The sequence below is a fragment of the Lathyrus oleraceus genome, chromosome 5 (assembly GCF_024323335.1).
Source record: "Lathyrus oleraceus cultivar Zhongwan6 chromosome 5, CAAS_Psat_ZW6_1.0, whole genome shotgun sequence".
NCBI lineage: Eukaryota > Viridiplantae > Streptophyta > Magnoliopsida > Fabales > Fabaceae > Lathyrus > Lathyrus oleraceus.
Window position 1 is genome coordinate 358080673 of NC_066583.1, and position 18368 is coordinate 358099040.

Genomic DNA, 18368 nt, shown 5'->3' on the forward strand with positions numbered 1-18368 from the left:
TTAATACATACATTTTGTGGGAGTGTTACAAATAAATAAATAAAATAGATATGGTTTGCATAATATTTATGCTTGACATGAATTTGTTATTTTCATATGGTTGGTTATCTCACATAGTCTTTATGAATTAATATTAACCAATAAACATTGTTCTTTATGTAAAGAAAATAAATTATCAATATATATCAGTCAAATAGATAAGCATTTAAATTATGAAAAATGATGTCAACAACACGGGAGCAATAAAATAAAAATAGATGGTCAAATGCGAATAAAAAGTTTAGGAAATTTTTTAATGCACCCTATTTATTTCTTAGCCACTACGCGAAAATACTTAAATATTATCAGATTTTGTATATCCATCTCCGGACACATTAATTTTTTATTGTACGTTAAAATATTTAGGAGATGTACCTCCGTTTATTTTACGGAGTTACATCTCTGTAAGTATAAGAACAACTTGTTTCTTGTTACATTTTGTTTACGCGTATTCAGATGAAGATTTAAAGGTGTTATGTACCATGTTAATTGACAAGATATAAACCATACGATCGATATACAAACAATGACGTACATAAAGGCAAATGGTTCAAAAATATCATATACAAATAAATGAAAGAAAAAAAATCGAGAACAACGATAAAGTAGCATGATGTAAAAAAAAATACAATCCATAGTACTACTACTATATACTAATGCACTACTGTATATGTCAGACTACATCAAATCTGCCTCCTCATCCTCCTCGGCCATCAATCCCCCCATCCTCCAGCGTTGTCTGTCGCACCACAAAAAACACAGAGTCGCCACCGGATTTTATTTATTCCAAAGGAAAAGGAAACGCAGCGGAATTTAAAATTTCTCCTTTAATGATCCTTACGAATGGGCATGATCAGTGATAGAATCGTTACCTCTTGTGGCGATCACGAACGTTGAACGATGACAACGCCTCTACTCAGTCCACACGAACGGATTCCTTCAATCTCAGTGCTAGCTGCTACGAATGAAGGCTTTGAGAGAGAGAGAGAGAGAGAGAGAGAGAGAGAGAGAGAGAGAGAGAGAGAGAGAGAGAGAGAGAGAGAGAAACGAAATTGCAAGTGTAACAATGCTTCTACACAAGGGTTCTATATTTAGAACCACTTGTGTGGGCTGAAAGCTAAAAAGCCCACTCAAGTGTATATGACCCATATCTTATAATATGCCAAAATCACTTAAGTGCGTGGTACCTTACCATATTTCGTATTCTACTTAAGTACACCGTACCTTACGATGTTCTATAATTCACTTAAGGGAACCGTACATTACAGTATTCCTTAATTACTCTATCTCTCATCAATCTGTCCTTTGTGTGTGACCCTATAGGTTTTCGCGGCATTGGCAATTATATTAAATCACGTATTTAACATAATAAATAGTGAGATGTATCAGCAACACATCACTGCTACCCAAGACACGAAAATATCATGTGATCTGACAGATCCTTCTGTGATAATAATTATGTGTATAATTACCCTTTTGCCCTTATGTCTATATTGAACACAAGGCATCGACCGTGTCATCCTTGTCCAGTTCAATATTGTGCCCATAGACATTTATCTTGTTACGCAAGATGGGCAAATTCCATCTAGGTCACTCATGTCCCTTAGCATGCTTCGTGGAGTACCCATCAACTGTCTTTATGGTCATCCAGTTACGGACAACGTTTGATCAACAATAAGGCACTCGACTCTACATCTAGGGTCCATAGTGGTTTCAGGTCGAAGGATGGTATACACCATTATCACTATGAGAATAACTTATGACACTTTGCATAATATTCTATATAGTATTCTCATAGCGGGTCAATCCAGTATAATATTACTCTTAACATTCATACCTTTGTTTAAGACTTGATAACTCTTTATCCATGATCCATGAGATGTGATCATCAGTCTATAAACATAATAGTCTTCATGCTTTAATGTTATCCCACTTCACAATAAAGCTTGACTACGGATACTTTAAGAATAGTGTTCTTATGTTTAATGTGATCTCATGATTAAGTCATACTTGATACATTAAACGGACTAGCTATTCTAGGGACTTTATTAAACAAACATAATAAAGAAAAAGCCTTTTATTATTAATAAATAATTCGATACAAGTACCAAAAGTATTGGCCTCTAGGGTTTACACCAACAGTTATGTACCATGTTAAGTGACGAGATATAAACCATACGATCGATATACAAACAATGACGTACATAAAGGCAAATGGTTCAAAAATATCATATACAAATAAATGAAAAAAAATATCGAGAACAACGATAAAGTAGCATGATGTCAAAAAAAAATACAATCCATAGTACTACTACTATATACTAATGCACTACTGTATATGTCAGACTACATCAAATCTGTCTCCTCATCCTCCTCGGCCATCAATCCCCCCATCCTCTGGCATTGTCTGTCGCACCACAAAAAACACAGAGTCGCCACCGAATTTTATTTATTCCAAAGGAAAGGGAAACGCAGCGGAATTTAAAATTTCTCCTTTAATGATCCTTACGAATGGACATGATCAGTGATAGAATCGTTACCTCTTGTGGCGATCACGAACATTGAACGATGACAACGCCTCTACTCAGTCCACACGAACAAATTCCTTTAATCTCAGTGCTAGCTGCTACGAATGAAGGCTTTGAGTGAGTGAGTGAGAGAGAGAGAGAGAGAGAGAGAGAGAGAGAGAGAGAGAGAGAGAGAGAGAGAGAGAGAGAGAGAGAGAGAGAGAGAGAGAGAGAGAGAGAAACAAAATTGCAAGTGTAACAATGCTTCTACACAAGGGTTCTATTTATAGAACCACTTGTGTGGGCTGAAAGCTAAAAAGCCCACTCAAGTGTATATGACCCATATCTTATAATATGCCAAAATCACTTAAGTGCGTGGTACCTTACCATATTTCGTATTCTACTTAAGTACACCGTACCTTACGATGTTCTATAATTCACTTAAGGGAACCGTACATTACAGTATTCCTTAATTACTCTATCTCTCATCAATCTGTCCTTTGTGTGTGACCCTATAGGTTTTCGCGGCATTGGCAATTATATTAAATCACGTATTTAACATAATAAATAGTGAGATGTATCAGCAACACATCACTGCTACCCAAGACACGAAAATATCATGTGATCTGACAGATCCTTCTGTGATAATAATTATGTGTATAATTACCCTTTTGCCCTTATGTCTATATTGAACACAAGGCATCGACCGTGTCATCCTTGTCCAGTTCAATATTGTGCCCATAGACATTTATCTTGTTACGCAAGATGGGCAAATTCCATCTAGGTCACTCATGTCCCTTAGCATGCTTCGTGGAGTACCCATCAACTGTCTTTATGGTCATCCAGTTACGGACAACGTTTGATCAACAATAAGGCACTCGACTCTACATCTAGGGTCCATAGTGGTTTCAGGTCGAAGGATGGTATACACCATTATCACCATGAGAATAACTTATGACACTTTGCATAATATTCTATATAGTATTCTCATAGCGGGTCAATCCAGTATAAATATTACTCTTAACATTCATACCTTTGTTTAAGACTTGATAACTCTTTATCCATGATCCATGAGATGTGATCATCAGTCTATAAACATAATAGTCTTCATGCTTTAATGTTATCCCACTTCACAATAAAGCTTGACTACGGATACTTTAAGAATAGTGTTCTTATGTTTAATGTGATCTCATGATTAAGTCATACTTGATACATTAAACGGACTAGCTATTCTAGGGACTTTATTAAACAAACATAATAAAGAAAAAGCCTTTTATTATTAATAAATAATTCGATACAAGTACCAAAAGTATTGGCCTCTAGGGTTTACACCAACAGTTATGTACCATGTTAAGTGACGAGATATAAACCATACGATCGATATACAAACAATGACGTACATAAAGGCAAATGGTTCAAAAATATCATATACAAATAAATGAAAAAAAATATCGAGAACAACGATAAAGTAGCATGATGTCAAAAAAAAATACAATCCATAGTACTACTACTATATACTAATGCACTACTGTATATGTCAGACTACATCAAATCTGTCTCCTCATCCTCCTCGGCCATCAATCCCCCCATCCTCTGGCATTGTCTGTCGCACCACAAAAAACACAGAGTCGCCACCGAATTTTATTTATTCCAAAGGAAAGGGAAACGCAGCGGAATTTAAAATTTCTCCTTTAATGATCCTTATGAATGGACATGATCAGTGATAGAATCGTTACCTCTTGTGGCGATCACGAACATTGAACGATGACAACGCCTCTACTCAGTCCACACGAACAAATTCCTTTAATCTCAGTACTAGCTGCTACGAATGAAGGCTTTGAGTGAGTGAGTGAGAGAGAGAGAGAGAGAGAGAGAGAGAGAGAGGGAGAGAGAGAGAGAGAGAGAGAGAGAGAGAAACAAAATTGCAAGTGTAACAATGCTTCTACACAAGGGTTCTATTTATAGAACCACTTGTGTGGGCTGAAAGCTAAAAAGCCCACTCAAGTGTATATGACCTATATCTTATAATATGCCAAAATCACTTAAGTGCGTGGTACCTTACCATATTTCGTATTCTACTTAAGTACACCGTACCTTACGATGTTCTATAATTCACTTAAGGGAACCGTACATTACAGTATTCCTTAATTACTCTATCTCTCATCAATCTGTCCTTTGTGTGTGACCCTATAGGTTTTCGCGGCATTGGCAATTATATTAAATCACGTATTTAACATAATAAATAGTGAGATGTATCAGCAACACATCACTGCTACCCAAGACACGAAAATATCATGTGATCTGACAGATCCTTCTGTGATAATAATTATGTGTATAATTACCCTTTTGCCCTTATGTCTATATTGAACACAAGGCATCGACCGTGTCATCCTTGTCCAGTTCAATATTGTGCCCATAGACATTTATCTTGTTACGCAAGATGGGCAAATTCCATCTAGGTCACTCATGTCCCTTAGCATGCTTCGTGGAGTACCCATCAACTGTCTTTATGGTCATCCAGTTACGGACAACGTTTGATCAACAATAAGGCACTCGACTCTACATCTAGGGTCCATAGTGGTTTCAGGTCGAAGGATGGTATACACCATTATCACCATGAGAATAACTTATGACACTTTGCATAATATTCTATATAGTATTCTCATAGCGGGTCAATCCAGTATAAATATTACTCTTAACATTCATACCTTTGTTTAAGACTTGATAACTCTTTATCCATGATCCATGAGATGTGATCATCAGTCTATAAACATAATAGTCTTCATGCTTTAATGTTATCCCACTTCACAATAAAGCTTGACTACGGATACTTTAAGAATAGTGTTCTTATGTTTAATGTGATCTCATGATTAAGTCATACTTGATACATTAAACGGACTAGCTATTCTAGGGACTTTATTAAACAAACATAATAAAGAAAAAGCCTTTTATTATTAATAAATAATTCGATACAAGTACCAAAAGTATTGGCCTCTAGGGTTTACACCAACAGTTATGTACCATGTTAAGTGACGAGATATAAACCATACGATCGATATACAAACAATGACGTACATAAAGGCAAATGGTTCAAAAATATCATATACAAATAAATGAAAAAAAATATCGAGAACAACGATAAAGTAGCATGATGTCAAAAAAAAATACAATCCATAGTACTACTACTATATACTAATGCACTACTGTATATGTCAGACTACATCAAATCTGTCTCCTCATCCTCCTTGGCCATCAATCCCCCCATCCTCTGGCATTGTCTGTCGCACCACAAAAAACACAGAGTCGCCACCGAATTTTATTTATTCCAAAGGAAAGGGAAACGCAGCGGAATTTAAAATTTCTCCTTTAATGATCCTTACGAATGGACATGATCAGTGATAGAATCGTTACCTCTTGTGGCGATCACGAACATTGAACGATGACAACGCCTCTACTCAGTCCACACGAACAAATTCCTTTAATCTCAGTGCTAGCTGCTACGAATGAAGGCTTTGAGTGAGTGAGTGAGAGAGAGAGAGAGAGAGAGAGAGAGAGAGAGAGAGAGAGAGAGAGAGAGAGAGAGAGAGAGAGAGAGAGAGAGAGAGAAACAAAATTGCAAGTGTAACAATGCTTCTACACAAGGGTTCTATTTATAGAACCACTTGTGTGGGCTGAAAGCTAAAAAGCCCACTCAAGTGTATATGACCCATATCTTATAATATGCCAAAATCACTTAAGTGCGTGGTACCTTACCATATTTCGTATTCTACTTAAGTACACCGTACCTTACGATGTTCTATAATTCACTTAAGGGAACCGTACATTACAGTATTCCTTAATTACTCTATCTCTCATCAATCTGTCCTTTGTGTGTGACCCTATAGGTTTTCGCGGCATTGGCAATTATATTAAATCACGTATTTAACATAATAAATAGTGAGATGTATCAGCAACACATCACTGCTACCCAAGACACGAAAATATCATGTGATCTGACAGATCCTTCTGTGATAATAATTATGTGTATAATTACCCTTTTGCCCTTATGTCTATATTGAACACAAGGCATCGACCGTGTCATCCTTGTCCAGTTCAATATTGTGCCCATAGACATTTATCTTGTTACGCAAGATGGGCAAATTCCATCTAGGTCACTCATGTCCCTTAGCATGCTTCGTGGAGTACCCATCAACTGTCTTTATGGTCATCCAGTTACGGACAACGTTTGATCAACAATAAGGCACTCGACTCTACATCTAGGGTCCATAGTGGTTTCAGGTCGAAGGATGGTATACACCATTATCACCATGAGAATAACTTATGACACTTTGCATAATATTCTATATAGTATTCTCATAGCGGGTCAATCCAGTATAAATATTACTCTTAACATTCATACCTTTGTTTAAGACTTGATAACTCTTTATCCATGATCCATGAGATGTGATCATCAGTCTATAAACATAATAGTCTTCATGCTTTAATGTTATCCCACTTCACAATAAAGCTTGACTACGGATACTTTAAGAATAGTGTTCTTATGTTTAATGTGATCTCATGATTAAGTCATACTTGATACATTAAACGGACTAGCTATTCTAGGGACTTTATTAAACAAACATAATAAAGAAAAAGCCTTTTATTATTAATAAATAATTCGATACAAGTACCAAAAGTATTGGCCTCTAGGGTTTACACCAACAGTTATGTACCATGTTAAGTGACGAGATATAAACCATACGATCGATATACAAACAATGACGTACATAAAGGCAAATGGTTCAAAAATATCATATACAAATAAATGAAAAAAAATATCGAGAACAACGATAAAGTAGCATGATGTCAAAAAAAATACAATCCATAGTACTACTACTATATACTAATGCACTACTGTATATGTCAGACTACATCAAATCTGCCTCCTCATCCTCCTCGGCCATCAATCCCCCCATCCTCTGGCATTGTCTGTCGCACCACAAAAAACACAGAGTCGCCACCGAATTTTATTTATTCCAAAGGAAAGGGAAACGCAGCGGAATTTAAAATTTCTCCTTTAATGATCCTTACGAATGGACATGATCAGTGATAGAATCGTTACCTCTTGTGGCGATCACGAACATTGAACGATGACAACGCTTCTACTCAGTCCACACGAACAAATTCCTTTAATCTCAGTGCTAGCTGCTACGAATGAAGGCTTTGAGTGAGTGAGTGAGAGAGAGAGAGAGAGAGAGAGAGAGAGAGAGAGAGAGAGAGAGAGAGAGAGAGAGAGAGAGAGAGAGAGAGAAACAAAATTGCAAGTGTAACAATGCTTCTACACAAGGGTTCTATTTATAGAACCACTTGTGTGGGCTGCAAGCTAAAAAACCCACTCAAGTGTATATGACCCATATCTTATAATATGTCAAAATCACTTAAGCGCGTGGTACCTTACCATATTTCGTATTCTACTTAAGTACACCGTACCTTACGATGTTCTATAATTCACTTAAGGGAACCGTACATTACAATATTCCTTAATTACTCTATCTCTCATCAATTCGTCCTTTGTGTGTGACCCTATAGATTTTCGCGGCATTGACAATTATATTAAATCACGTATTTAACATAATAAACAGTGAGCGGTATCTAGCAACACACCACTGCTACCCAAGACACGAAAATGTCATGTGATCTAACAGATCCTTCTGTGATAATAATTATGTGTATAATTACCATTTTGCCCTTATGTCTATATTGAACACAAGACATAGACTGTGTCATCCTTGTCCAGTTCAATATTGGGCCATAGACATTTATCCTGTTACGCAGGATGGGCAAATTCCGTCTAGGTCACTCATGTCCCTTAGCATGCTTCGTGGAGTACCCATCAACTGTCTTTATGGTCATCCAGTTACGGACAATGTTTGATCAACAATAAGGCACTCGACTCTACATCTAGGGTCCATAATGGTTTTAGGTCGAAGGGTGGTATACACCATTATCACCATGAGAATAACTTATGACACTTTGCATAACATTCTATATAGTATTCTCATAGCGGGTCAATCCAGTATAAATATTACTCTTAACATTCATACCTATGTTTAAGACTTGATAACTCTTTATCCATGATCCATGAGATGTGATCATCAGTCTATAAACATAATAGTCTTCATGCTTTAATGTTATCCCACTTCACAATAAAGCTTGACTATGGATACTTTAAGAATAATGTCATTATGTTTAATGTGATCTCATGATTAAGTCATACTTGATACATTAAACGGACTAGCTATACTAAGGGACTTTATTAAACAAACATAATAAAGAAAAAGCCTTTTATTATTAATAAATAATTCGATACAAGTATCAAAAGTATTGGCCTCTAGGGCTTACACCAACAGTTATGTACCATGTTAAGTGACGAGATATAAACCATACGATCGATATACAAACAATGACGTACATAAAGGAAAATGGTTCAAAAATATCATATACAAATAAATGAAAAAAAAAGTCGAGAACAACGATAAAGTAGCATGATGTCAAAAAAAATACAATCCATAGTACTACTACTATATACTAATGCAGTATTGTATATGTCAGACTACATCAAGTCTGCCTCCTCATCCTCCTCGGCCATCAATCCCACCATCCTCTGGCGTTGTCTGTCGCACCACAAAAAACACAGAGTCGCCATCGGATTTTATTTATTCCAAAGGAAAGGTAAAATAGAGATAAACCCCTAAATGAGAATGTTCTCGTGACTAAGAGCGAATTCAGAAGTCGGTTATGCAAGGACAATGTATTAACACCCCTCATATCCATGGTACTTCACGGAAACCACTTGTTTGTATCAATGCGTATGAATGTTGTTTATCTGTAAGTTTACTTACTATCGGTAATGAGATGAAAGAATGGGATCGGGAGAGAAAATAAGTTTTAAATTAGTGTGCTCGCCAAGGATTTGGGCCCTTGTGCCTACGTATCCTCATACGTGCAATGAGGAAGTCAGAGCTCCGTAGTTCTGCTCAAAAATAGAGTGTGTGTTTGGTTATTTTTACTAAATGGTGTTGACATTCACGTGCTACTATTCACTTGCTTGTATACTCTATCATGGGAGCGGGAAGTATTTGATTGTTTGCGGTAAAGTGGATGTGCTTGGATCACACTCTAGCAGTTAAACATTACTTGCTCACACATGGAGGCTTAAGCTTCTTCACGGTAGAATGAAAGTAACACGTCCTTTTTGAAAGGTTTTAAAGAGAGTGCAATGAGGCAAAATATGATTTGATTTTTTGGGTTTGATTTTATGTACGAAGACAAGCAGGAGACTCTTGGCTAGATACAGTTAACAGTCCAAAAACTCGGGAGTTGAGAGGACAATGTTATCCTAACCACTCTTTTTGTCCAAAAGAGATATGAATTGTGAAAAGATTTTGACAAGTCTAATCATTGGAACTTAGAGCGAGATAAGTATCTGAACCTTGACTAAGTATGACCAATAATCAGAATACTTGGGAGTCGAGAGGACAATGGTATCCTAACTACCATTTTTCTCCCTCATAGGACCTAGATCTAACTTGTTTGAATCATTAGATGTTTTAAGGGGGAAGTCAAGTGTCGGGTCCTCAAGTTAGGCACGATCGACAACCTAAGTACTTGAATATTGTGTTCAAGGACATACACCCCATTTTTGCAGTCCAGTTTGCTATGAAAATATTTTGAAAAAGGCATTTGACGTTGGATCAAGTGTTTGAGATTTTTTGTGAAAAAGTGTGTGTGAAATGGAGGTGAGAGAGATAGAATGAGATTGAGAATAGAATGAAGGAGAGATGGATCATGGATCACAGAATGGATGGGAGACACTTGACGTTGGATCAAGTACTCGCGTTACAATTGTGTGAGTTTGATTTGGAAAACAACTTGACGTTTGATCAAATACCTTTTGTTTCTTTTGGAATGCTTTATTTTATCGTTTGTTTTTATCTTTTTAGTTAGAATGCATGATGGACTAATAAAAGAAATAAATCTAAGCTATTATATGTTCATGGGGTGGGGGGACATATGACTCCCAATGGGGGATGTAACTATTACAACATGGAAAGGAAAATGGAAAGAAATTAGAAAAGTTTACAAACTATATACCATGCCTAAAACATACAAGTGGCATGGTACTCTACACAATACAAGTCAAGTGAATGGGTTAGAGGCATGACTAGTTATGAGTGTGCTTGAAGCTCAAAATCACATGCAGAAACAAACAAAAAATGGGGTTAGTATCAGATTAAGTCAAATGAGAATAGTACAACAAGTGTAAACATATTCAAAGATCTAAATTAACTCAAATGGTAATGGATTAATCAATTACAAGTAATCAAAGATCTATCACGTGATCATGACAAATGAAATTACACATACAAAGCATTCATCACCTAAATTGAAATGAGATTTTCAAATTATTCAATATGATCACAAACCAAATGAATCGATTAAATGGACAATTAAAGTGAATATTAATTCTAAGGATTAAAATCTACTTAAACATGACTTAGGGGGCAAACTAAAGAAATGGGAAATTAATAATCCAAATCACAACTTCATCTAAGGAACATGATCATGAAAATCATAATGTAGTATACAGATCAAAATGAAAAATCAACCTAATGGAAAAATCATGGTAAAATATACAATTAACCATATTAATTCAAATCATGAATAAAATGAAATCAAGATCAACAAAGTGAATTTAACAAACCTAATGGTCAATTACAATTCAATCAAAGCATGGTTAAATTATAATGAGATTAATCTGGGAAAAAAATGAAATCAAAATCTAGATGATGATTACTAATTTCTAAATCTAATTAAATCACAATTAACCATGAATTAATCTATCTAGTCACTAAAATATTAATTCCTAATATTTCTAAACAAAACTATGAATTACCCTAATTCCTATCAAGATTAACAAAACAACATCAATATTAATCAAAGAAAAACTAGAATTAAAAATGAATTAATTAAGTGGATAATCAAAGATTAGTGGAATTAAGAACAAAAAATCAAGAAAATGGGCCAGGGGTGAGTTAAATGGAAGGATGTGCATGAATATCTTGCTTGTTTGCTTGGACCAAAGGCCCAAGTCTTGCCAAAAATAATCAAGGAAGGGTTCAATACCCACGTGACTGAGAAGAAAATTTTACTTCATACCCCTGCAGTTATACCAATACCCCTATATTTGTTAAAATATACCAATTTTACCCTTGTTTGTTTTTACCATTTCACTTTTAACCATTCAACTGAGACTTCCGAAAATTGTACTATTCACCCTCGTACTGGAACTCATTGGAAAAGACTTTCGGTATGTTTTTTTTCAAACCATAATACTTTGTGAAAGACATCTGGTTTACTGCATAACGTATATCGGAAGAGTTAGTTAAAGAATTCCGGTTCAGTTTTGAAAAAAAACGTTCCAGAACACTTATCATATGTGTTCCGGTTAACAGAGTAACATACACCAGAAGTCTTTTCCAAAGACTTCCGGTGTTTTATTTGTATGATCCAGAACTCTTCCTTGAAGACTTCCGGTTTACGTTTTTAATTTTTTTTTTTACTTTTTTTTATTGTGCAGGTATGGAAATTCTTCCCCAAATATGTGTAGATACTTCTAATGCATTTTTAATCACTCGGAGATTTGATACACGAGAAGAGGTGATCAGATGGATTAAATAGGTTGGAATCCATAATAAAGTAACCGTTATTATCACTCGTTCAGATACTGAATCAGGCAAGAGAGAGAGAGAGAAGTAACAAATTAGTAGTTGGTTGTGATAAAGGTGGGAAATACAAGGGTACTGATCGTGGAACCCAAAGTGCGTTCAAAAAATGTGGATGCCCATTTAAAATCAGGTTGACTCCGATGAAAGATGAGTCTGGTTGGAAGATTGATGTAAAATATGGGGCATAATCATGGTTTACCTAATAGATTAGAAGGTCATTCCTTTGTTGGTAGGTTGACCACAAATGAGAAGCAACATGTCGCTGATTTGACAAAGAGACATGTACCACCTAGACACATATTGCTTTCCTTGCAAGACCGAGATCCAGAGAATGTCACTTGGATTATGCAAATATACACGCATAAAAGTACGATAGAAAAAGAGATAAGAGGTCCTAGAAGTAAGATACAACATTTTTTTAAGCTTATTGAGGATGCATGCTATGTGTATTAGAGTAGAAAAAGGGATGCCTCGAAAGTTATGAGAGAGAGAGATTTTGGGCGCATCTTGATTGAGTTAAGTTGTTGAATATTTTTCCTATTGTGTTAGTTATGGATAACACCTACAAGACAAACAAATATAGACAACCTTTGTTTGAAATTGTTGGCATTACATCAACCGAGTTGACTTTGCTGTCGCATTTGCGTATTGGAGTCTAAGCAAACAGAAAATTTTTGTTGGGTATTGGAGAAACTTAAAGAATTGTCTGTGAAGAAAGATTTGTGTCCACAAGTGATTTTGACAGATAGAGATCTTGCTTTGATGAAAGCAATTGAAATTGTGTTTCCCAGGTCGATTAATTTGCTATGTAGATTTCAGATTAACAAAAACGTTGGTGCAAAATGCAAGCAATATGTGGTGAATGGCATGTAAAAGACGATAGACACATTATGGATGGAAGTTGTTTGGGCTAGTGATGAGGTTGAGTATGGTCAACGGTTGTATCAACTTAAGCACGCATGTGTTGATTATAGTGGATTTATTAATTATGTGAAAGACACATGGTTGACTCCATATAGACAGAGATTTGTTGGAGCATGTATTAATCGACTGCTACATTTAGGTAATACGACGACTAATGGTATGTATTATATTTTTTACTATGTATTTTTTTTATATGTAATATTTTTAATATTTTCAATATGTTATTTTTAGGGTTGAATTTGCTCATTGGAAGTTAAAGCAGATGTTGAGAAACAATATAGTGACATGGTCAAATATTGGGAAGCTATGAATAACAACTTGAGGTTACAACTGGGCAACATTATAGCTTCTTTTCAAAAAAAAAATTACGAAGTCGAGCACGCGCACATAAGTCCATTTTATGGTAATTTGCGTGGTTCAGTGTCTCGAGCTGCTTTGAGACGTATTTCTGAAGAGTTATTGAGAGTTGATTATGTTGGAATTAATAGGCAAATATATGGTTGTACTCTTAGAACATCTTATGGTTGTACTCTTCGGCATTAACTTGTCTCAGATAATGATGAATCAATGTAGAAACATGAGTCGAATTAGGATCAGATTGTCCTGCTTCGTAAACAGGAACTGGAACCTCTCTTGGTTCATCACGTTTGTCAGGCAAGTATGGAACAACTGTGTCATCATACTTCAAACACCCCCTGTACAAACATAACTCATCAAACTGACGCCATCCTCTATGATCCTCAAATGGACGCCATATGATGTTGGCATGTGTCAGCTCGTCCAAATACATTGCAAGTCATCCACCTTCAGGACTCCTTGCCTATAGGACCATCTCATCGCTCGAGGAAGACCAAAATTATCAACTAGTTTCCAATTATCTCCTCTTTTTCCAACAGTTGGAAAGTACCCGTGAATCCAACATTGTTACAATATAAAAACATAATAAACAAAATAAATTAAATTAATTAACCCAGAATAAATTAAATTAAATTATATACCTATAGGAGAGTAGGATATCCATCGAGCTGCTTGCAAATGAACATGGACGCATCTCCAAGGTATTTGTATAGGGTAACTAATGCAGCTGCTCCCCAACTGTATCCCGAACATCTATTTAAGCCCATATGCAGTAGAAGATATCGTGCTTCGACAAGCGTAAAGGTCTTGTCAAAAAAAATTGTGGAACCCACCAAAATCAACAAATATGCTTTAGTTGCATATGCCCAGCTAGAAGCAACTCTATGTTGTACGAATAAATTGTATAACCACTACAATTTATAATAAGAACCCTTGCAGCTGCGAACATGCGCATGTGCCTCACTATGTGACACTCCTAAGTAGTCAACAACAACCTCTTCAATGACATCTTGAGGACTCCAAAACAAACCCGTGATGGACAAGTGAAGCAGACAAGAGACGTCATCCAAAGTAATGCTCATCTCACCAAATGACATGTGAAATGAAGATGTCTTTAGATGCCATCTCTCCATAAATGCGTATACCAGATTTGTGTCTATCTTGTTCAAACTAGTTATTTGAAGTGAAGATAACTCAAACCTAGAAACCCAACTCTCCATCTGTTGTGGAAAACCTAGTGGAACCCTCGATGTCAGCTTAAGTCCGTATCCAGCAACCTTCAACTCTTTCTTCGGACCTCTTTCCTGAAAACAATTAAAACACATATTATAAAACACAATATAAAATATTCAAATATTATTCAATTTCAAATATATGTCATTTATTTCCTCGCCAAACCATAAATGACGAGCAACATGATGCTCGTACTTTACCAACGTATCGTATGACCCTCATAGATAACCAACCAGCTCTGCTACAGATGTAGATGTACCTCGTCCTAAACTAAGGTCTGGAATCCTACCATCGACACCTCGTGTTCGAACCACTATAAAAAAATATTAAAAAAATTATTTAAAAAAAACACATCGAAACACTTCTAAAAAGAGTTCTGGTGTGATGAAAAATGAGTTTGACTTCCGGAACACTTTACAAAAGACTTCCGGTTAATTGAATGAAAATCGGAAGTCTCTTACAAAGAGTTCCGGTAATCAGTCTTCAAACCGGAAGTCTTTTTGAAAGAGTTATGGTTCAACGCCTCAAATTTGGAGCGAACCGGAAGTCTTTTGGAAAGTGTTCTAGCATGTTGTTTGTGAACCTGAAGACTTAGGGCCTGTTTGAAACACTTTCCAATTTTAGTTCTTAAAATTTGTTTTTCAAATCTATTTTAAAAAATTATTTTTAAAAAGAAAATTAAAAAAAAAATTGTTTGATAAGGTAATTTTTAAAAACTGTTTTAAAAATATGAAAATGAAAAAACTTGTTTGATAATCTAATCTTTTAAAATCACATTAATGTTATTAATGAAAATTATAAATTTTTTATGTTTTGTCTTCAAGTTTTATAATACTAAAAACTAAAAAATGAGAAGGAAAACACAACTAAACTGTTTCACTTTTTTACTTCTAAAAACTGAAAAATAGAAAAGAGTTTTTAAAAACACTTTTGCAAAACATTATATTCAAACAAGTTTTTAAATTTTAAATTTTCAAAAACTAAAAAAGAGTTTTTAAGATGCATTTCAAACATACCCTTACTCTTTGTGTTCCGATTTAATGGCAAAAAGGATGTTCCGAAAGTCTTGAAGCGAAAATGAAGTAAACCCAATTTTTTCAGAAATATAACCTATTTGAATTAGGGCATTTTGGTCCAAAAAATCTATGGGTATGATTATAATTGATGGGTTATCAGAGGTAAAATTTTCGATTGAGAATAGGATTTTCTTACCTTCAATCCAAATGGACCGCTTAGTATACGTCTCCCCTCACATCCACCGTCTCCCTTTCAACTCCGCAAACCAACAGAAGCTCCGTCATCAACATTGTCCAAGGAGCATCGTCGGAAACTTAGAACCGGCGAGAAGTCATTGGGAACTTGAAAGCGGAAACGGCGACATGATCTATTGGAACCGAAGTAAGTCGAGTGGCGGTTGGTCGGATTTCTTGAAGGTAGAATCGGAGAGATCAAAGACGGTTGTGAATTGTTACTGTTCAAGAACCGATTTGGTGATGATTTCAAGAGTGAGGAATGAAGACGATTGAAAAGGTGAGATGGTTTTTTTCGTTTCTGAATTTTAATGCTTCTCTCCCCTTTTTCTTAATTTTTTCCTGCTATCTCTCTTGTTCTGCTTGTATTGTTGTGCCTTCTAATGATGAAGGTCTGTTAGAGGTTGCGGAGGTGTTTGCAAAATCCTTCAAGCTTTTTGGAAGGTTCAATTTTTTGGAGAATGAGTTGGTCATGTTTGTAGGTTATGAGAGTGATTGGAAGAGGGAAGTTATAGGTGTTTTCCAAATGGTTAGAGAGAGTCAGAGGGTTCCGTTTGAAGGGTGGTCATTGGGGTTAGAAGCTGGAAGTTGAAGTTGGAATTATGTTAGACTGAAGAAGTTGGAGGAGAGTTTTTGAAGCAGGTTTATGCAGGTTTCGTTTCTGTTGAAGCAGGGTGTTTGTTTTGGAAGTTAGAGGCGAGTTTTTGGATTGTGATGGAGGGTTAGGTTCTGAATTAGCGTTATCAATGTTGGTTCAGAGTTATTAGTTATTGAGGTTAAGGGTAGTCTGATTATGTTATTTCAGTTTGAGTTAGTTAGGAGGGTTGGAAGTTTGTTAGAGAAGTTGGAAGTTAGAAAACGTTAGATCAATTATGAGGAAGTTAGCTTAGTGAGTGTCAATTCGATCCAGTTTGTGAAGTCCGTTAAATTTGTTGAATGGAATACGTTTTGTTTTTATGCAGGGTTTTGTTTCATATGGTATTTTGTTATATACTTAGCAAGATTAAAATATATTGAGTTGTTGTTATAATTGTGCAGGTGAATGGTTTGGACATGTTGCCATGAGTATCAGGAATGCTATTTTCCTTGAAGTTACTATTGCCAAGTTGAAGTATAAGCAGACTTGGAAGTTTGGACAACTAAGGAGGAAGATATCCTGATAAATTGTTGTTGTCAAGAAGGAAGCGAACAAGCTTTGGTAATCGCCAGAGTTCGGGTGGGACTTTCCCGCTAGTTGAATTATTGTTCATGTGAAAGCGCTTTGTATTGTTTAGGTTTGCAAATGTTGTTGGTAGAGGTCCTGATATATTATTTTGATCGATTTGTATTCTGTCAAGGTTCAGAAGAAAGCCAAGCTCATCTGGAAGTGAATCTGTTAACATATTTTCATTTAATAACAAGAGGACTAAATATTTGATACTGCCAATTTCCTTTGGAATACTCCTAGTTATTTTGTTCCACATGAAGCTTAATCTTTCCATATAAGCCAAACTGCCAATTTCTAGCGCCAAATTACCGGACAATCTCAAATTCATTACTTGCAATTCTTGAACTTGTAAATAGCCATCAATTAGTGTTTTTTTGAAACATAAAACTCTTGTCCAAAGAGATATACATATGGATACGATATCCAATCACTCAAATTTCCATTAGGATCAATCAACCTTTCTTTTATGGCTTTTAATGTTTCAACTTCGGTAGGGTTAGTGATATTATCTTGTGCAGCAATAAGCACCAAACAGAAACAAAACCATAAAATGAAAACAATTTGATTCTTGTGACCTTCTGAAAGTAACCATCTTGAAAAATATAGAAATCACCACAACAGATCCCTTTAAATATCTCTTTCAATACTCGTCACCATGACAAATGTAGGTGGTGGTGGTGTTGATTATAGAGGCCATCACTTTCAATATTACAGGGTTGTTTTCTTGGTCACGGTTAGGCACATGGAATGGACAAAGGTAACATTCCATCAAAATTGGAATTTGGATTGTCATGTGCAAAAAGGAAAAACTTCAAGATCAAGGGTCAAAGATGGAGTTAGGATTGGGATTAGGGATTTAGGGTTTTAGGACTTTTGGGGATTGGGATGACTTTGGTCAAAGTTCACCAAAAGCCAAATGTTGACCAAAGTCAACACTTCATTTTTTTTTGTATTTTTCTCATGTAATGGACATTTCATGGATTGTAATGAATGACATTTTTTCATATTTGAATGGATTGAATTGGATTTGAATGAATATTAATCATGAACATGACATTTGTATGGAATTTTGAATATCGTGGAC

The 18368-nt window shown here is 35.6% G+C and overlaps 1 long non-coding RNA gene across 1 annotated transcript; it reads left to right on the forward strand.

The window, feature by feature from the left end:
• Positions 1–15896: 15896 nt before the first annotated feature.
• LOC127084683 (uncharacterized) lies at positions 15897–17503 on the forward strand. The gene is made up of 2 exons (XR_007788769.1): positions 15897–16357; positions 17116–17503. It is a non-coding gene; the product is annotated as an uncharacterized LOC127084683 (long non-coding RNA).
• Positions 17504–18368: the final 865 nt, after the last annotated feature.